Source organism: Pristiophorus japonicus, chromosome 4, assembly GCF_044704955.1.
Source record: "Pristiophorus japonicus isolate sPriJap1 chromosome 4, sPriJap1.hap1, whole genome shotgun sequence".
In the NCBI taxonomy this organism is placed as follows: Eukaryota; Metazoa; Chordata; class Chondrichthyes; family Pristiophoridae; genus Pristiophorus; species Pristiophorus japonicus.
In genome coordinates this window covers 162,194,721-162,216,618 of record NC_091980.1, presented here as the reverse complement: position 1 = coordinate 162,216,618, position 21,898 = coordinate 162,194,721, and the positions used below count along the sequence as shown (strand labels likewise).

General features: G+C 45.8%; 1 protein-coding gene across 1 annotated transcript in view; it reads right to left on the bottom strand.

Moving 5' to 3' along the window:
- Positions 1–21,149, bottom strand: part of LOC139262247 (intelectin-2-like) — a 63,109-nt gene extending 41,960 nt beyond the window's left edge. Inside the window, exon 1 of the mRNA XM_070877391.1 lies at positions 21,134–21,149. The gene's annotated coding sequence lies outside the window, so the exon portion shown is untranslated. The remainder of the gene's footprint in view (positions 1–21,133) is intronic.
- Between the last annotated feature and the right edge of the window lie 749 nt (positions 21,150–21,898).

Below are 21,898 nucleotides of genomic sequence, written 5' to 3'. Positions count from 1 at the left end.
ACTTCCCTCTCCCGCAATTCCCTTTGCTCACTCCATGCTCTGCCTTCCAGATTCACACTCCCCTTTTTCACGCTTATGTTTCTGTCAGTTCGGTTTCCAACTTCTTTGTCCCTGATCTAGAACATAAGAACATAAGAAATAAGAGCAGGAATAGGCAATTTGGCCCCTCGAGCCTGCTCCGCCATTTAATAAGATCATGGCTGATCTATTCATGGATTCAACTCAACTTCCCTGCCCGTTCCCCATAACTTTTTATTCCCTTTTCGCTCAAAAATCTTTCTATCTCCCCTTGAAATATATTCAATGACCCAGTCTCCACGGCTCTCTGGGATAGAGAATTCCACATATTTACAACCCTCTGAGAGAAGAAGTTCCTCCTCATCTCAGTTTAAAATGGGTAGCCCCTTGTTCTGAGACTATGCCCTCTAGTTCTAGTTTCCCCTATGGATGGAAATATCCTCTCTGCATCTACCTTGTCAAGCCCCCTTATTATCTTATATGTTTCGATAAGATCAGTTCTCAATCTTCTAAATTCCAATGAGAAGAGACACAACCAACTGAACCTTTCCTCATCAGTCAACCCCCTCAGCTCTGGAATCAATGTCGTGAACCTTCTCTGAACTTCCTGCAATGCAAGTATGTCCTTCCTTAAATACGGAGACCATAACTGTATGCAGTACTCTCAGTGTGGCCTCACCAATACCGTGTATAGTTGTAGCAGGATTTCTCTGCTTTTATACTCCATCCTCCTTGCAATAAAGGCCAAAATTCCATGTGGCTTCCTGATTATTTGCTGTACCTGCATACTAACGTTTTGTGTTTCATGCACAAGGACCACCAGGTCCTTCTGTACTGCAGCACTTTGCAATTTTTCTCCATAAAAATAATCATTTGCTTTTCTAATTTTTCTGCCAAAGTGGATAACCTCACATTTTCCCATATTGTACTCCATCTGCCAATTTTTTGTCCATTCACTTAGCCTGTCTAAATCGCTTTGCAGATTTTTTGTGTCCACCTCACAATTTGCTTTCCCACCCATCTTTGTAGCATCAGCAAACTTGGCTACATTACACTCGGTCCCTTCATCCAAGTCATTAAATAGATTGTAAATAGTTGAGGCCCCAGCACTGATCCCTGCGGCACCCCACTAGTTAATGTTTGCCAACTGGAAAATGACCCATTTATCCCGACTCTCTGTTTTCTGTTAGTTAGCCAATCCTCTATCCATGCTAATATATTACCCCCAACCCCGGGAACTTTCATTTTGTGCAGTAACCTTTCATGTGGCACCTTATCGAATGCCTTCTGGAAATCCAATTACACCACATCCACTGGTTCCCCCTTATCCACTCTGCTTGTTATATCCTCAAAGAACTCCAGCAAATTTATCAAGCATGATTTCTCTTTTTTTATACCATGCTAACTGCTTGATTAATTATGCTTTTCCAAATGTCCTGCTACTGCTTCCTTAATAATGGACTCCAGCATTTTCCCAATGACAGATGTTAGGCTAACTGGTCTATAGTTTCCTGCTTTCTGTCTGCCTCCCTTTTTAAATAGTGGAGTGACATTTGCAGTTTTCCAATCCACTGGGACCTCCCCAGAATCGGGGGAATTTTGGTCGATTACAACCAAAGCATCCACAATCTTTGCAGCCACTTCTTTTACGACCCTAGGATGCAAGCGATCAGGTCCAGGGGACTTGTCCTCCTTTCGTCCCATTATTTTACCGAGTACTATTTCTTTAGTGATAGTGAATGTTTTAAGTTCCTCCCTCCCTAAAGCCCCTCATTCCCTAATTTCATACTTCTTGGTTTCCTATTCACTCCTCCATTTCCGATTCGCAGAGTTCTAGTTCCCATTCCCCTCTCACAGGCTCCAAATCTCCCGCGCCACTTAAATTCCCAGCCTCCCGCCGACCTCCCTCACATTCCCAGCCTCCCCCTGACCTCTCTCACATTCCCAGCCACCCGCTCTCCTCTCTCACATTCCCAGTCTCCCACTCTCCTCTCTCACATTCCCAGCCTCCCACTCTCCTCTCTCACATTCCCAGCCTCCCGCTGTCCTCTATCACATTCCCAGCATCCCGCCGAGCTCCCTCACATTCTCAGCCTCCCGCTCTCCTCCCTCACATTCCCAGCCTCCCGCTCTCCTCCCTTACATTCCCAGCCTCCCACTCTCCTCTCTCACATTCCCAGCCTCCCGCTCTCCTCCCTCACATTCCCAGCATCCCGCTGAGCTCCCTCACATTCCCAGCCTCCCACTCTCCTCTCTCACATTCCCAGCCTCCCGCTCTCCTCCCTCACATTCCCAGCATCCCGCCGAGCTCCCTCACATTCTCAGCCTCCCGCTCTCCTCCCTCACATTCCCAGCCTCCCGCTCTCCTCCCTTACATTCCCAGCCTCCCGCTCTCCTCTCTCACATTCCTAGCCTCCCGCTCTCCTCTCTCACATTCCCAGCCTCTTGCTCGCCTTTCGCACATTCCCAGTCTCCCGCTGACCTCCCTCACATTCCTAGCCTCCCGCATCTCCTCCCTCACATTCCCAGCCTCCCACTGACCTCTCTCACATTCCCAGCCTCCCACTGACCTCGTTCACATTCCCAGCCTCACGCTCTCCTCTCTCACATTCCTAGCCTCCCGCTGAACTCTCATCAGATTCTCAGTCCCATAGGATCAGGAGAAGGCCGTTCAGTCCTTTGGGCCTATGCTGACATTCACTTGGATCAAGGCTGAGTTGCACCTCAACTTTATTTTCCCGCCTGTGCTCCATATCCCTTTACAACCCTCGCTAACAAAAATCTATCTAACTCAGTCTTGAAAGGGCCAATTCCCCAAGCACCACAGCATTTTGGGGGGAAGATTTCCAGATTTCTACTAGCTTTTGTGTGAATATTTCATCCTAATTTGACTCCTGATTGGCCTATCACTAATTGTAAAGTTATTCCCCCTTGTTCTGGATTCCCCCAACAGAGGAAATAGTTTCTCTCTATATACCCTATCAAATTCTTTAATCATCTTTAACACCTCGATCAGATCATCCCATCATTTCCTATATTTAAGGGGATACTGCCCAAATTTATATAACGTGTCCTCACAGTTTAACCCTTTTAGCCCCTGGTAGAACTGCGATGCACCCACTCCAAGGGCAATATATCTTTCCTAGGAAGCAGTGCCCAGAACTGAACACACAACTCCAGATGGGGTCTGACGAAAGCTTTATGCAGTTGAAGTATAATTTCCTCCCCTTTGATGAAAGCTAACATACCATTAGCCTCTTTGATTGCTTCTCGTAACTATGCATTAGCTTTTAGTGATTTGTGTACATGGACACCTAAGTCACTTGGCTCCTCCAGAGATTCTAGTCTCTCACACTTCAAAACAAAGGGTTTGACAAAAGATGAAGAAAACCAGTCACTTCCAATCTACAGAATGACTCCCCCAGCAACAGAAAATATCTTACCTTGGAGTTTCCACCATGGGTGTAACCCAGAGGTTAGACCCGAAAATATGCCCACTCCAGTGCCCATTCTGCCAATGTCAAATTACACTCAAAATTATTATGAGTCTGATTAGAATACGTGCAAATGTAAAATGGGCATAAATCAGTGAACACAACCAGGGCTCAACTCACACCATATAGTTCTTCTATCAGTATGAAAATGAAAGTTTTAGTTATTTAACCATCATTCATGCACATCAGGCACAGCATGCTTAATAGTCTGCAATCGGGGAAGCTTTCGAATGTTTAAGGTGAATTCATAAAATCATAGAAAGTTACATCATGGAAGGAGGTCATTTTGGGCCCATCGTGTCCACGCCGGCCGACAGAGATTTCCCGACTAATCTCACTTTCCAGCTCTTGGTCTGTAACCCTGTAGGTTACGGCACTTCCAACTGCACATCCAAGTACCTTTGAAAAGTGGTGAAGGTTTATGCCTCTACCACCCTTTCTGGCAGTGAGTTCCATGACTTACGTCACAAAATGCTTTCAAAGAAACAGAAAATGCAGAACATGTCACGGAGGATAACTTTTTTTTAAATGCACAAAAATTGCAGTAAAACAGAAAAATGACCCGCCTTACCTGGAAACCTGGTTGTAATTTCAAGAGAGTCCCTGGGCAAACGTAACTGCAGGAAGCTTGTAATGGGGCTCTGTAACCATTGACCAAACGTAACTGCAGGAAGCTTGTAATGGGGCTCTGTAACCATTGACCAAACATAACTGCAGAAAGTTTGTAATGGGGCTCTGTAACCATTGACCAAACGTAACTGCAGGAAGCTTGTAATGGGGCTCTGTAACCATTGACCAAACATAACTGCAGGAAGCTTATAATGGAGCTCTGTAACCATTAACCAAACGTAACTGCAGGAAACTTGTAATGGGGCTCTGTAACCATTGACCAAAGGTAACTGCAGGAAGCTTGTCACGGGGCTCTGTAACCATTGACCAAACATAACTGCAGGAAGCTTATAATGGAGCTCTGTAACCATTGACCAAACGTAACTGCAGGAAACTTGTAATGGGGCTCTGTAACCATTGACCAAAGGTAACTGCAGGAAGCTTGTCACGGGGCTCTGTAACCATTGACCAAAGGTAACTGCAGGAGGCTTGTAATGGGGCTCTGTAACCTCTGACCAAACATAACTGCAGGAAGCTTGTAATGGAGCTCTGTAACCTGGGGCAGAGCCAGGTTTATAGTTTGAAATGCTTTTGGGCAGAGGGTTTGATAGACGGCGATAAAAGATTGAGGTGATTTGGGCATATTGCACTTATGTTCGTAACTCACTTATGCACAAAATTCTGTGACAGTTTAGTAATTGATTTGAACCCCGGTTACCCATATCTCTGTGCGCAAGTATGAAGGAAATTCAAGGCTCTTCTTGTGACGGGAGTCAGACTGACCTTAACAATCACACGTGGTATGTTGTCCGGGGTTTGAACATTGAACTTGAAATTCATAAGAACCTTCCCTCGCCAAAGGCCAAGGAGACTCTGATTGACCTCCCTCGACAGCAGTTAGACACTGAGGTGATGGAATTCCACAGGGGTTCTCCTGATTGGTCACTGTAACTTGGGCTGAAGAGCTACAGAATCCTCACAGAAATGGTGTAAACACCATTGAAGACATTTTGCTGGGATCTCCGTGGATCTTCTGGCGAAGGTATGGCAGACAATGGGGACCCCACCCCCACAGAAATTCACCCCTGCAGCCCCATCACCGGTGCCTTTAAAAGTAAAAAGCTTCATCTTAGCAGCAGAATAATGCATTGTATATTAAATGGTACAACATTCCTGTCTTAGTACAGCAGACACATCGATGTAGATTATGACTTTGTGGACAGTGTTAAATAGGTGATATCCAGTCGGCAGCCTGATTTATATAGAATCACAGAATCACAAAAGTACGACACAGAAGGAGGCAATTCAGCCCATCGTCTCCGTGTCGATCGAAAAAGAGCTACCCGGCCTAATCCTACTTTCCAGCACGAGGTTCGTAGCCTTGTAGGTTATGGCACTTCAAGTGCACATCCAAGTACTTTTTAAATGTGATGAAGGTTTCTGCCTCTACCACCCTTTCGTTCAGTGAGTTCCAGACCCAACCACTCTCTGGTTGAATTTTTTTTCTCATCTTCTCTCTAATCCTTCTACCAACCACTTTAAATTTATGTCCTCGTGGTCATTGACCCCTGTGCTAAGAGAAATAGCTCCTTCATATCCCCTCTATCTAGACCCCTCATAATTTTAATACATCTCAATTAAATCTCCCTTCAGCCTCCTCTACTCCAAAGAAAACAACCCTAGCCTATCCAATATTTCCTCATAATGCAAGACTACAGCATTTGGATGGATGAACCTACAAATTGACGAGATTCTTATCACCCAGTATAAACTTGCAGGTGAAAAGACCATTTTTTTGAACTTTAAGAAATTCAGACAAGTGAACTAACTGTCCCAGGGATTGATAAGACTGTGAGAGCACAATCCCAGTCTCAGTAACTGTCCCAGGGATTGATAAGACTGTAAGAGAACAATCCCAGTCTCAGTAACTGTCCCAGGGATTGATAAGAGAACCAGAAGAGCTCACAGAAGTTACATTAGACTGGAACATAAACCGTTTTGATAGTCTGGATAGTTTGGATCATGCACGCAGTAGGCCGATAGCCAATTTTCGAAGTATAATTACAGTGCGAAGTCTCTTATCAGCAGCTGCAGTCGAAGAGAGGGCAACTTGGCCAGTTGCCAACCAAAGAGCCACGGACTGATTACTAGGTGTTTGATCACCGGTAGTATTACTTACGTGTGAGTTTTGCTTAAAATTGCTTAGTGATAAAGTAAATGAAATGTAAATAAAGTAAGTCCTACAGGGTAGGTCTCTACAGTAACTGTTGTGTATTGATGCTATTGGATATTTACTTCTACACTTTTGTTGAATTTTAATTTTCCCCATGAGGGGAAACGAGATATCCTGTGTCTATATTGTTCTGTCTCACAAGTCCGAACTCTGTAAAGTGCAGAGTCAAGGCACGATCTTACAAGATAAAAACCTCTTTTATAAAGATAAGTCGTGAATCTGTTTAATGAGAAAAACAAGACCATTTTTTTCAGGATAAATACCTGTTTTTATAAAGGATAAGTCTAAAGTGTTCCAGTCATTGCAACATCCTCGTAAATGTCCTCGGCACCCTCTCTAGTGCAATCACATCTTTCCTGTAATGTGGTGACCAGAACTGAACGCACTACTCAAGTTGTGGCTTAACAGGTGTTGCAGACAGTTCCAGCATAACTTCCCTGCTCTTATATTCTAGGCTTCGGCTAATAAAGGAAAGCATTCCTTATGCCTTTTTAACTATCTTATCAAACTGTCCTGCTACCTTTACAGATCTGTGGACATACACTCCAAGGTCCCTCTGTTCCTCCACTCCTCTCAGTATCCTCCCATTTATTGATACTGAACCCAATTGTAACAGCTCAATTTCATCGACTTCTTTTCTGCTCCATGTATTTCAATCATCACACTGCTGTTTGTGGGAATGTACAGCCATACCAACACACGCCCTGCACCAGTTTTCCCCGAGATCCGATTCTGGCAGCCGGCCGGGGCCATTAGAGGGAGCAATGTGCATTTTGAGGGACTGCCTATGATGATGATGTTTGTGGGAGCTTGCTTGTGCCACATTTCCTACATTACAACAGTGACTACACCAATAAAGTATTTCATTGGCTGTAAAACGCTTTGGATGTCCTGAGGTTGTGAAAGGTGCTATACAAATGCAAGATTCTCTTTCTCGTTCTTTTACCAGATCATGTGAGATCAGCTGACTGAGCACAGGCTGAGGAGGAACATGCCATGGGCTAGACTTTCGGCACATCATTGTCCATTTAGTGCCCATTTAGTGTCCATTTATCGCACATTTAGCACACATTTAGTGCCCATTTAAGCACTGAGATGCAGGCTATCACCCATTTTTGCTAAAAAGTGGAAACGAGCGCCTGATTATCGCCCATTTATCGCTGGCCCAACTTTCGGCACACATGAATGAGCTGCATCGCCCGGCCTAAGTTTAAAAAAAATATGGCGTCATCCGCGTGCAAGGCCGAGAATAGCGCTGAAAAGGAAACTTGCGTCGGATTATCGCCCAGGTGATCGCCGACCGCAACTTTCGGCATTTCGCCCACACTTGGCCGAAATGGTCGCTGGCCGAAAAGGAGCTGCACTCACCTGACCTTAAGTCGGCAGTACTCGGCACTACAGACACCATTTTGAAAATTGGAGGATCTGTACTGAAAGGCTGCTTCAAGTGCTGATGATGAGAATCAATTTATGAGTGATTTTAAGGGTCTTTTTGACTCTTGCCAATCATCTAATCACATTTGTATCTGTTGAGGACAAATTAAAGGCTATTATAGTGATTTATAGTGATGGGGCCTGTAATTTCTCAACCAGTATTGGTCACTAATCACATGTTACAGACTAGAGATGGGAGAAGGTATATTGAAGAGCATTATGTGCCCAATGAAAGAGAGGGCAGACTGCGGAGGAGGAGATGTTACATCACTGCACTTACAGGGGAAAGCGATCATACCTGAACTTGTCCAATAACACGTGCGTTAGGAGGCTGCACTTCAGAAAGTAGATCATCAGTGAGATATGACAGCTAATTAATGGAGATTTGCAGCCTACCAGCACCATCAGGACCACACTGTCCGTTGAGGTTAAGGTTACTGCGGCACTTTCCTTCTTTGCATCGGGCTCCTTTCAGGCCACAGCTGGCGACATTTGCGGTATCTCAGCACACCACACATTGCTCCATTTGACAGGTGACTGAAGCCCTTTACGCACGCAGGATGGACTTTATAAACTTCTCAATGACCAGGGAGGCACAGACTGAGAGGGCTTTGGGTTTCTCGTAAATCGCAAACTTCCCCAAGGTGCAGGGAGCAATAGACTGTATGCACATCGCCCTGCGAGCATCTTTACAGGATGCAGAGGTGTTTCGGAACCGAAAGGGATTCCGCTCCCTGAATGTGCAGCTCGTTGGCGACCACAAGTAAATAATCATGGCAGTGAATGCTAATTTTCTGGGCAGCATCCATGATGTGCACATCTTGCCTGAGACCACTGTCTCTGACCTATTTAACAGTCAGCCACAAGGTCACGGTTGGATGCTGGGGGATAAAGGATCATCATCATCATCATAGGCAGTCCCTCGAAATGAGGATGACTTGCTTCCATGCCAAAAAAGGATGAGTTCACAGGTGTTTCAATGAAGGACCTAATATTCCAGTCCTCAACTACATATTGAAAGGTGGAAGATGCCTGTGCGTGGATTTTTTTTAACGTGTGGTGGCCGTTGCACACCAGCCACCACATGGGCTTGACAGAGCTAGGTCTTGGTCCAGTGGCAAGGATTAACCAAGGCGACTGGAGACCAGCTCTGCTGCACGGACCTAGTGCGCACACATATCGCAGTGCTGCCCCTGGGCCCTCGCCTCTTCTGGCCCTGAAATCATGCCTCTCCTGGGCCCCGATCCCTTCCATCTACAATCTCTCGTCATTCCTTCGCCCCGACCTCGCCGCTCCTGCTGTACCTGCCCATGTTCCAATCAGCGACCTGGACCTTGATGATATCCCTCTTCACTGCCGTCGCCCTCCTGCACCAGCTCGCGCTGTACCTTGGGTATGCTGCTACACTGCCCATGGCCGCCGCTTGTTGCTCCTTTTATGGCCCTGACCTGCCGCTGATGGTCTCGCGCAGGTCGGGGCCACTGGGGATAAAGGATATGACCTTGATAGCTGACCCCGCTGCTTAAGCCCCAGACGGAATCTGTGAAGCGTTACAATAAAAGCCATATAGCCACACGCAGTATCGTCAAAAAGACAATTGGAGTGTTTAAACAGCACTTCAGATGCCTGGGCCACTCGGGAGGCAACCTACAATACCACCCCGAGCAGGTCACTGAGTTTATTGCGGTGTGCTGCATGTTGCATTACCAAGCTATGAGGAGAGGACAACAATTGCCAGATGGGACCGCCGGTCCATCTCAGGAGAGGAGAGAGGGGAGGCGGAAGAGGAGGATGAGGAGGAGGATGACGAGGACCTCGGGTAGGACAATCAGTCTGGCAATGAACCCATGCCCCCACCCCACCCCCTCCACAAGACTGGAAAAGCCCCGTGGTAGTTACGCAGCTGCAAAACTCTTGCCTTACATTATTAGAAGACGCTTCAGGACAATTGTAAAGTTAAATAAAAATATTTAATAGTTAAACACAAATCTGAAAATTTTTACAACAAACATATATAACCGGCCCCCCCCACCGGCCGCACCATAGAGTGAACACCCACTCGGCTCAGCAAGCAGAATTGAGAGCCGTTATTCTCACCGCCCACTATACAGCATCTGAAGCAACAAACATTTGGTCAGACAGCAGCGATGTATGCAATGCAGTTATGGTCTTGCCCCTATACCAAGAAACTTTGTACTATTCGTCAGATGGTAAAATTATATTATATTCTGATCTCCTCCGTAAACTTTGGGAAGTGTTCCAGAAACGACTCGCCCCTTGTCACATCGGTAAAGTGTGTGCCCACCAGAGAGATTCCTCACCCCATACCTAGGGCAATAATGCAGCTGATCAGTTGGCGAAAGAATCCACAATAACCGGATTAGACGTACCAGGCTGGGTTTTTGAAACTCCTCAGATACCTGCAGTAGCGGCTGCCACTAAAACACAAGCCATCGACTTGCATCAACTCCAGTCCGAGTACGACCCCGATGCACAAGTCATGGAATGGCATAACCAAGGCTGTCCGCTACCACAACCCACCTCATGGGCAGACTCCACTGAGCTCCAAAGTTACCATCAGATGGCTGATTCCCTGCTTATGTTTAAAAATAAACTGGATTACCTTGTGGGATGTGTTCCTCCGCAACTTAAAGATATGTTAAGTTTGTTTCATTCCCACCCTACTGCAGGACATTATTCCGCCCCGACCACAATACAAAAATTAAATCAAGTCTGTTGGTGGTCTGGGTTGGAAAATAATGTCACAGAATATGTTAATAGATACTTACCATGTTTACAGACAAACCCTTCTGCCTGCTCTAATCGAGCTCTACTCAGATCCCAACCCCCTCCTGAAGGTCCATGGACACACCTACAAATTGATTTTATTGGACCTTTTAACAAATCCCAGGGTAATTATGAACACGCTCTGGTAGTAATTGATCAGTTCAGAAAAAGGATCGAAGCCTTTCCAACGAAGGATAATAAGGCACATATGGCCACGCGAATCCTTTTGAGTGAGGTGTTCTGTAGGTGGGGAATAGCAATACAGGTCGATAGCGATCAGGGTCCACATTTTACCGGAGCAGGTTTTACAATTCTGCAGGACATGCTCCAAATAAGGCACAAGTTGCATATTGCACATCATCCACAATCATCAGGAATTGTAGAAAGGGGTAATTGGACATTGAGAACAATGTTAGGTAAATGATGTACAGAACACCCTGCTCAATGGGCTAACATGATGCCTTTATGTTTAATGGCAATACACTCTACCCGTCATGTGACGATAAAGGTAAGTCCATATGAGGCTAGGACTGGGAGGCAAATGCCGATACCAGAACACATAACCCTGGGGAATAACACACCACTCAAATTACAGCCTTGTAGCCAGTAATGGTTGCAGACATTGATAGACCACGTGGACACAGTAAACAGACTGGTTGCCCAGAGCATTGGAAAGTCACAAAACTAAATGAAACACAACTTTAACAAAAGGGTAAGACCATTCGAATATGATGTCGGGGACAAAGTGATGGTACAGAATTTTGCCCCAAAGAAACATTCTTTTGATATAAACTGGACGGGTCCACATCAAATAATTGGTAAATTAAACCCCGCTGTGTACCTATTGAATGTTCCATATGGCCCAAAGGGAGAACCAAAACTGAAATGGTTCCAAATCAATCAGATGTAAACTGTTAAGAATTAAAAGATATTATGTTTGATTTTCTTGCAGGTGAATGATGTGGCTCTGTTCACTTCTATTGATACTCGGAAATGTGGGAAAGACAATGAATGAAGAGCAGGACTGCAGAGCAGTCTCAGACGATAAATGTACTCAACTCCATTTTTTTGGAACAGAACCATAGGTTCTTGGTGGACATAAAAAACAAAGATTTATAATGAACCCTATGGATAATAATGTAGCAACAGAATATACGGCAGGTTGTGGTGCTATACGGAAGGTGTCGATCAGTGGGAAATAAAAGGAATCTGAGAATGTATGACATGTCCGTTAAGAGATAGGGAAGGCCCAAAGTTATGGAGATTTCTGAAAAAGAGTGGGAGTTTGTGAGGAGACAAAAAAAACAAAACAAGGCCCGATAGCATCAGAAAGTAAAGTATACATCCAATTGTGTTGGCCTAGATGGTGGAAAAAACATGAAGGGTAGTATTCATGCATTGGGCACATATTAAACCTACCCACCGGAAAATGAAGCTCTCATGCGTACCTTTAAGGTTTAGGGAAAATATACCTACCCAAAACCTGAGGGAAGTGGGATAGGTGTACAGGTGGTGAAATTTGAGGATGCTGTAGAAGGATGTTATAATGATCAAGGGGAATTCCGTAGCATTAGGTTTGAATCGTGTAAAAAATTCATGACTCAGATCAGGATCAGGGATGCGCAACTGTGTAAAATTAGAAGTTTGATTAAAGCATATCCAGTCAAGCACGAATGCCACAATGTAGGGAACCAAAAATCATTAGGATTAATAGTACAAATTCCTAGTTTAATGGACCAAATTAGACCCAACCACCTCTTTAGAATAGAGAACATAAACAAACACCGTTAGCCGATTCCTAATGGCCCCACAATGGTTAATTCAGTTAGAAGAATTAACATGGATTGCACCAGACCTTGAAGGATGTAGTATAAATGAGGACACCCTCAATTGTGTTACCAACACAGATGAGACTGCACACAGGGAGGTTAAAGTAACAGTGACCTCAGTCTTTGTTAAGACACTCCAGAGTCAGGAACAAGCTTTAGAGGCCGGTCTATATACAGTGCTCCCAAGGGATGCTGGGATCCGTTGGGACTTCAGGGGATGTGCTCCCTGGTGGCAGAACATGCGAGTGCATGCTTTACAGATACACAACATCATTCCCCCCCAAAGTCAAAGTGAAAACTATTTACAAGTTGAGGCGGTCGGGAGCCTTTCTTTCCCTGGTGGACCGCCTCAGTACAAATATCTGTTCTGGTGTGTTGGCTGTGCCCTCGCTGGGCTGGCGTGTTCTTGGCCCTGCAGGGTTGCTAGGTGAGCCTGGCCTTGCTGGGCTGTTGGGCGTGATGAGTTAAATTTCCTGGTCCAGAGTGCTGTCGTTGATCCTTTGGGTGTGTGTTGTGGGCTTGAAAAAGGTGGTGTCTGCTGTGGGTTGTTCAGGGCAGTCTGTGAACCGCAGCCTCGTTTGGTCCAGGTGCTTTCTGCAAATTTGTCCATTGTCTAGGTTGACTACAAACACCCTATTCCCTTCTTTAGCTATCACCGTGCCCGCAATCCACTTGGGACCATATCCACTGTTTAGCACACACACAGGGTCATTCAGATCAATTTCCCGTGACACAGTGGCACGAACATCGTTTACATTTTGATGCTGCCGCCTGCTCTCCACCTGATCATGCAGGTTGGGGTGAACAAGCAAGAGTCTGGTTTTAAGTGTTGTTTTCATGAGTAGCTCAGTCGGGGCACCCCTGTGAGTGAGTGGGGTCTCGTGTGGTAGCTGAGCAGTACTCGGGACAGGCGGGTTTGGAGTGAGCCTTCTGTGACTCGTTTAAGACTCTGTTTGATGGTTTGTACTGCCCGCACTGCCTGCCCATTGGAGGCTGGTTTAAACGGGGCCGAGGTGACATGTTTGATCCCATTGCGGGTCATGAATTCTTTAAATTCGGCATTGGTGAAACATGGCCCGTTGTCACTGACCAGTATGTCAGGCAGGCCGTGGGTGGCAAACATGGCCCTCAGGCTTTCAATGAGGGCGGTGGCGGTGCTTCCCGACATTATTTCACACTCAATCAATTTTGAAAAAGCATCCACCACCACCAGGAACATTTTGCCAAGAAACGGGCCCACATAGTCGACAAAGATCCTCGACCATGGTCTGGAGGGCCAGGACCACAAACTTAGTGGTGCCTCTCTGGGCATGTTGCTCAACTGAGCACACACACTGTATTGCCGTACACAGGACTCGAAGTCAGAGTCGATACCGGGCCACCACACATGGGATCTGGCTATCACTTTCATCATTACTGTACCCGGGTGTGTGCTGTGGAGATCCGAGATGAACGTCTCCCTGCCCTTTTTGGGTAGCACTACGTGGTTACCCCACAACAGGCAGTCTGCCTGAATGGACAGCTCGTCCTTTCGCCGCTGGAATGGCTTGATTAGCTCTTGCATTTCAACGGAGATGCTGGCCCAGCTCCCATGCAGTACACAGATTTTTACTAGGGACAGCAGAGGATCTTGGCTGGTCCAAGTCCTAATCTGGCGATCCGTGACAGGTGATTTATCATTTTCAAACACTTCCATGACCATCAACAAGTCTGCGGGCTGCGCCACCATCAACAAGTTTGCAGACTGCGCCATTTCCACCCCCGTGGTGGGCAATGGTAGCCGACTGAGAGCATCCGCACAGTTCTCGGTGCCTGGTCTGTGGCGGATGGTATAGTTATACACTGATAGCGTGAGTGCCCACCTTTGTATGCGGACTGAGGCATTAGTATTTATCCCCTTGCTTTCAAGGAACAGGGATATGAGGGGCTTGTTATCGGTTTTCAGCTCAAATTTGAGGCCAAGCAGGTACCGATGCATTTTCTTTACCCCGAACATACGCGCTAATGCTTCTTTCTCAATCATGCTGTAGGCCCTCTCGGCCTTAGACAAGCTCCTAGAGGCATTGGCGAAAGGTTGCAACTTCACCGCAATGTTAGCTTGTTATAATGCAAATCCGACTCTGTACGACGACGCATCACATGCTAGCACAAGTCTTTTACACGGGTTATACAATACAATGAGCTTGTTGGAGCATAAAATGTTTCTGGCTTTCTCAAAAGCAATTACTTGGTTTTTTCCCCATACCCAGTTCTCACCTTTACGTAATAGCACATGGAGTGGCTCGAAGAGCATGCTTAACCCCGGTAGGAAGTTACCAAATTAGTTGAGGAGTCCCAGGAACGACCGCAGCTCCGTGACGTTCTGTGGCCTGGGCACGTTCCTGATAGCCTCTGTCTCGGCATCAGTGGGCCGAATGCCATCCGCCACGAGCTTTCTCCCCAAAAACCCCACTTCTGTTGCCATGAAGACACATTTCGACCTCTTCAGCCGCAGCCCTACGCGATCTAGTCGCTCGAGGACCTCCTCCAAGTTTTGTAGGTGCTTGACGGTGTCCCGACCCATGACCAATATGTCGTCCTGAAAAACCACCATGCGTGGCACTGACTTCGGTAGGCTCTCCATGTTTCTCTGGAAGATCGCTGCAGCCGACCAAATTCCAAATGGGCATCTGTTGTAGATGAACAGTCCCTTGTGCATGTTGATGCAGGTGACGCCCTTCGAAGACTCCTCCAGTTCCTGTGTCATGTAGGCCGAAGTCAGGTCGAGCTTTGTGAATGTCTTGCCTCTTGCCAGCGTCGCAAATAAGTCGTCTGCCTTCGGTAGTGGGTATTGGTCCTGCAGCGAGAAACGATTAATAGTTACTTATAATCGCCGCAAATCCTGACCGTGACATCACTTTTGAGTACTGGAACAATCGGGCTGGCCCACTCACTGAATTCCACTGGGGACATGATGCCCTCATGTTGCAGCCTGTTCAGATCGATTTCCACTCTCTCCATCATCATGTGAGGTACCGCTCGCACCTTGTGGTGAATGGGTCGTGCCTCTGGGACGAAGTGGATCCGCACCTTCGCTCCTGAAAAGTTTCCAATGCCTGGCTCAAAAAGAGAAGGAAATTTGATAAGAACCTGGGTACATGAGGCCTCATCGACATGTGATAGCGCTCGGATGTCATCCCAGTTCCAGCGGATTTTGCCCAGCCAGCTTCTTCCAAGCAGTATGGGGCCATCGCCCGGGACAATCCAAAGTGGCAGTTCGTGCACCGTGCCCTCATAGGTGACCTTGACCATGGCGCTGCCCAGGACAGTGATGAGCTCTTTGGTGTACGTTCTTAGTTTCATGAGGATGGGACTCAAGGCTGCTCTGAGCGCCTTGCTGCACCACAGTCTCTCAAACATCTTTTTACTCATGATGGATTGGTTAGCGCCAGTGTCCAGTTCCATGGATGTGGGTAAGCCATTCAATTTTACATTTCGCATTATAGGTGGACATTTTGTCAAAAATGTGTGCACCCCGTGTACTTCAGCATCTGCCTCCACTCTCTGAGGCTCGAAATTGCTTTGATCCACCATGGACCGATCTTCCTCTGCCACGTTGTGGTTAGTAGGTTTTGCAGAGCTTGCAGCTCATCTGCAAGCTCATTGGAGGTGCCCCATTGTTCCACAGCTCTTGGAAACATACCCTTTGAAGCGGCATGAATAGGCTGAATGGAAGCCTCCACAACGCCAACAAGGTGTGAATTGCATTGCATTCATCCTTTGTTGTGGACTCAGTCATCTGGGTCACCTGAGGCCTGCTGGCAGTTGCAGACTCGCGGGTTCTGCCCTGTACATTCCTGCTCGCAAACACAGTTCCAGTTAATTTATGAACATTGCCAGCACTTGTGTGCTGAGAGATTTGTTTTGTGTTATCAATGCTGGACATAAACGCCTGTGCTATTGCAATGGCCTTACTGAGGGTCGGTGTCTCTACAGTCAAAAGTTTTCGTAGGATGGTCTTGTGGACAATGCCCAGTACAAAAAAATTCTCCGAGCATTTGCTCCAGGTAGCCATCAAATTCATATTGTCCTGCAAGTCGCCTTAGCTCGGCGACGTAGCTCGCCACTTCCTGACCTTCAGATTGCTGGCATGTGTAGAACGGATACCTCGCCATCAGCACGCTCTCCCTTGGGTTAAGATGCTCCCGAACCAGCGTATACAGCTCGTCATACGACTTATCTGTGGGTTTCACCGGAGCCAGAAGATTCTTCATGAAGCTGTAGGTCGGTGCCCCACAGAGCATGAGGAGGACCACTCTCCTTTTTGCAGCACTTCCTTCTCTGTCCTGCTCATTGGCTACAAAGTACTGGTCTAGCCATTCGACATAGGCTTCCTAGTCCTCACCCTCCAAGAACTTCTCCAGGATGCCCACAGTTTGCTGCATCTTTTTGTTGGATTCGTATACTTGTCGCCAGTTATTTTGTTCATAACACAGATGAGACTGCACACAGGGAGGTTAAAGTAACAATGACCTCAGTCTTTATTAAGACATTCCAGAGTAAGGCCTTAGGGGCCAGTTTAGATACAGCCCTCCCAAGGGATTCTGGGATCCCTTTGGACTTCCTTGGGACTTCAGGTGATGCGTTCCCTGGTGGCAGAACATGGGGGTGCATGCTTTACAGATACACAACACCCTCATTTGTCCTTATGATTTTTATGAGCACTCAAAAAAGACATGTGGTTTTGATTGGAAGCAGGAAGGTCTAAATTATCATCATCATCATGGGCAGTCCCTCGGAATCGAGGAAGACTTGCTTCCCCTCTTAGAATGAGTCCTTAGGTGGCTGTACAGTCCAATACAACAGCCACAGTCCCTGCCACAGGTGGGATGGACAGGCGTTGAGGGTAAGGGAGGGTGGGACAGGTTTGCCGCACGTTCTTTCTGCTGCTTGTTTTCTGCATGCACTCGGTGATGTACTTCCTCCACTTAGGGCAGTCTTTGGCCAGGTAATCACAGGTGTCGGTGGAGATGTTGCACTTTATCAGGGAGGCTTTGAGGGTGTCCTTGTAACGTTTGCTCTGTCCACCTTTGGCTCGTTTGCCATGAAGGAGTTCCGAGTAGAGCGCTTGCTTTGGGAGTCCCATGTCTGGCATGTGGACAATGTGGCTTGTCCAGCGGAGCTGATCAAGTGTGGTCAGTGTTTCAATGCTGGGGATGTTAGCCCTGGTCGAGGACGCTAATTTTACTATGGAAGTGACAGGACCATCAGATGTGAGAACTAGGACTGCTTACGTATGGGAGGGAAAATACTGTTTTACCACCCTAGAAGATCATTATCGTTATGGATTCTCTAAATGCTCGATTAGTCCAGGTGCCTACTGTCTGATGCCTACAAAACGACCATTTTTGGGGGAAGAACTCTTCTTGTAGTGGCCACACCTGAACAACAAGTATTGCAGGTGGAGGATAGTTTAGACATTAACCTAGAGGATAACATTACTCTATTTGGATATGATCACCCGAAATTGCCTGAAACTTTAATTGCCTTAATGAATCAAATAAGCAACTCCCAACGTCATTACTATAGATTGGAACAAAGAGATGAAGCCGTAGCTAAAGAGATCCCAGGGATAGGAGTTACAACACATTGGTGGGATATAGGGATTAATATAGATATTCCTCCCTGGATTAGAATAATTTCACATTTATTGGTAATAGTTCAACTCAGTGTTAATATGTTTAATAGTGTACACCTACTATTTATCACCTAATACGCCTGACACAAACAAGATTTAATGTTATAACTGCACAAAGTCTATTCGACAAGAGTAAAAATGAAAACTTTAGATATTCAAGACTTTAAGAGAAAATTCAGACAGATGGTCACCAGAGTGGGTACTGAAGGTAGTGAGCTGATCCGACACATAAAATGGTCCAGATTAAAAGGGCTTATCAGTATAAGGAGGTTGTGAGGAGTCGGAAGTTCCTCCACCTCAAGATAGGGACTGTAAGATATCGCCTATTGACAGGTGTTAGAAGTTAGAATTAAGAAGCATATTTTAAACTTCACACACCTTGAATATTGTGGACAGTTTTGGTCTCCTGATCTGAGGAAGAACATTCTCGCTATTGAGGGAGATCAGCGAAGGTTCACCAGACTGATTCCCGGGATGACATGTAAAGAAAGATTGGATCGACTAGGCTTATATTCATTGGAAATTAGAAAAATGAGAGGGGATCTCATAGAAACATATCAAATTCTGACGGGATTGGACAGGTTAGATTCAGGAAGAATGTTCCCGATGTTGGGGTTGTCCACAACCAGGGGTCACAGTCTAAGGATAAGGGGTAGGCCATTTAGGACCAAGATGAAGAGAAACTTCTTCACTCAGAGAATTGTGAACCTGTGGAATTCTCTACCACAGGAAGTTGTTGAGGCCAGTTTGTTAGATGTATTCAAATGGGAGTTAGATGTGGCCATTACAGCTAAAGGGATCAAGGGGTATGGAGAGAAAGCAGGAATAGGGTACTGAAGTTGCATGGTTAGCCATGATCATATTGAATGGTGGTGCAGGCTCAAAGGGCCGAATGGCCGACTCCTGAACCTATTTTCTATGTTTCTATATTTCTAAAAGTCTTTAATTAATGAATAACCTGTATGTTTGTAACTTCCTTTATATGCATTGATTGTATGTAAAACTCACTTATAAATGATAGAAAATGGCCGTATAACATAAAATGGTTTTAAAATGGCCAAAGGCTGAGAAGCAAAGCATCATGTTAAATTGAGCCATTATTATGTTAACCATTTTTGTAACTGCTGATACAGCTTCATTTCGAACTAGAATGATCAAGGCCAAAATTATTATAATCAATAAGATAAAGGTATGCAGCATGTACCATTTCTTATCATAATTTTGTAAAGCCAGGCTCAGAATTCTATGTGACATGGTCTGTATAATTGTTCTCAGAGAAGTGATTCCTGCCACAGGGAGGGGAGGGGAGATAGAGATAACATAGAAGGTCAAAAGCAGTAGACACAATATGATCTATTGTAAGGCTGTGAATTTTCACAGCATTTGAATGGGAAGAAAAGGGTATAAAGTAACAGCTCTTCTACCAGGAAGGCAGTGCGAATCAAGACAACAGGAAGAAAGAATCTTCAGAATAAAGAGACGGCACCATGGTCCCTCGAGAGGACACTGTCGAGAACAGGCTGTGACTATCATTTGTAAATTATTACTTTTTGTAACAGAATGTAATTTACTTGATAAATCTCTGTTGTTTTTACTCAATATATCTGTATTAAAAGCATTTGTTATAATCTGAACAAGAGTCTCTCGGTTTGAATTAAATATAAACCCTGAGAATAGTTGAATTGCTATAATTAGCAAAGTGGCAAAAAGCTGCGAAGTAGTTAAAAACTACACCTGGCGACCACAAAGTGACTAAACAAAGAGATATTGTACAAAATACAATATACTCATTAAACAAGTTAATTGGGGACTCTTGTAATTTTTTATTCTTCATTTGAAAACAGGTTGTTGTGTATAAACAGCAGACGCAAGGCAGATCGTTTGATCACTGATCGAACCTTGTGGTGGGTTGATTTACGGCAACCGATAGTGACTATTATCTTCTTTAAGGAAGCTTAAAGCCAGGGCAGCTCTTCCCCAGTCCAGGCTGGGTCACTGTGTGAGTGACAGTAGCTGGAGAGACTGACACAGTCTGGGTAAAGGTGACCGGACCATCATTGCTCAGTCATGCCCCATCCATCAACGTAACCCAAAAGGAAACGGTGCCCAAATTAGACTTAAAGGGTGCAGGTTCTGACCCCAGTCAAAATCTTACCAGGGAAGCTATGCAAGATCACCCAGCTTCATTATAATCTGGCAGATTTACATCAGTGGATGATTACAATTTAAAATGTATTTAATACTTACTCTTGCGGAAGCAACCAGGCACTGGTCAGATTCACGCCGATCATGGAACACTGACGACACTACATCGGCGATCTCACCCCATATTTTCTGGTACATCCAGGGCGGAGGTGTCCCACGCCCACCCTGGGTTAATTGGCCCCACCGCATCTTGACTTCATTGACCAATGTGTCATTTCCTTCGTCAGAGAAGGGTTTTGCCCTCCTTCTCCCTGCAACCTCCTGCAGACTCTCTCCCGAGTCCTCGTGCGACATCTCCATAATTTTTATCTTTCTAATGATTTACAACAATCTTTCCACTTCATAACTAACTCCTTCACAGCTATAGCACTAGAAAAATCAGCAATCCTTCAAAAATCAGCAATCCTTCCCTCCTTCACAAAACCTCTTCACTCTCTCCACAACAAACACCCTCTCTCCCTCCCTTTGTTTTCTGAGCAAGCAGATGACGAGTGACCTCCCAAAGAAAAAATTCTTTGCTTAAAAAAAGACGCATGCGCAGAACGACCGTTGCTATGGATGCCAGCCTTGCACGACTGAAAACATCGTAAGGCCCATTTCACATCGCTCAGGCTATCGCCCAAAATAAAGAGCCGAAACTAACGGTTTTTAAAATGGGCGATCCTAAAAAATAAAAAAATCACTAAGGCTGGAAATATCACCCATTTTGGAGGCAACAGCGATCTTAGTGGAAAGTCTAGCCCATGGACTCTTCCTGCCCTGAGTGGGGCACAGTATCACTGGAGTAAAATATATTTTGAATGATGTTTGCACACTATAGCCTGTGTAATTCAGCACTATTACATACCTCCACGGGCAGATGCTGACAGGTAAATACACAACACAAGCACGGAGAGAACGAAGATTGTTATCCTGTGTCCAGCCTGAAAAAAATAATAATCATTGAGAAATTTAATTTTATTTGGTACTGATATAAATCCATTTAAAATCAGAACTACTGCCCAGTTTCAGGTGAATTACCAACACACAATCAGCCACCTTGGTACTCACTGCGATACTTCACCAAACGAGTCTCGCCCTGAGCTGATGCAATAACCTGGGCACAACCTGCTACAATTTATACTCTGCTGAGCTCAGTGACAGCCCACTGCATTGAAGTAAATAAGGAGGCGGTGCTGACACTGCTGTCCATCCAAACACTCAGAGAGCTTTCATTGCCAGTACTTTCTGACATCACCGATTTGTACAATGATCACAAGATAATTAGGAGGAGGGAGTCCACTCGGCCCATCTTAATCCATCCGCACAGAAAAATGAATGTGCTGGATTTTCCGGCCTTCTCCACTCTGTTTTTTGCCGCAGAGCGGCGGCAATGGTGGCGGTGAGATGTTTTGGTCGGGCGGTGAGATGTTTTGGTCGGGCGGTGAGATGTTTTGGTCGGGCGGTGAGATGTTTTGGTCGGGCAGTCAGCCTCCAGCGCCCCGCAGCGATCCTCGGGTCCGGTTTTGCGGCGGCGCGGAGCAGCACCGCCCAGAAGATCTGCGCCGGTGAGCAATGGCCCTGGTTGCGACACCGGCATGAGTTTGAGCTCCTGCCCAACCTGTCCACCCAG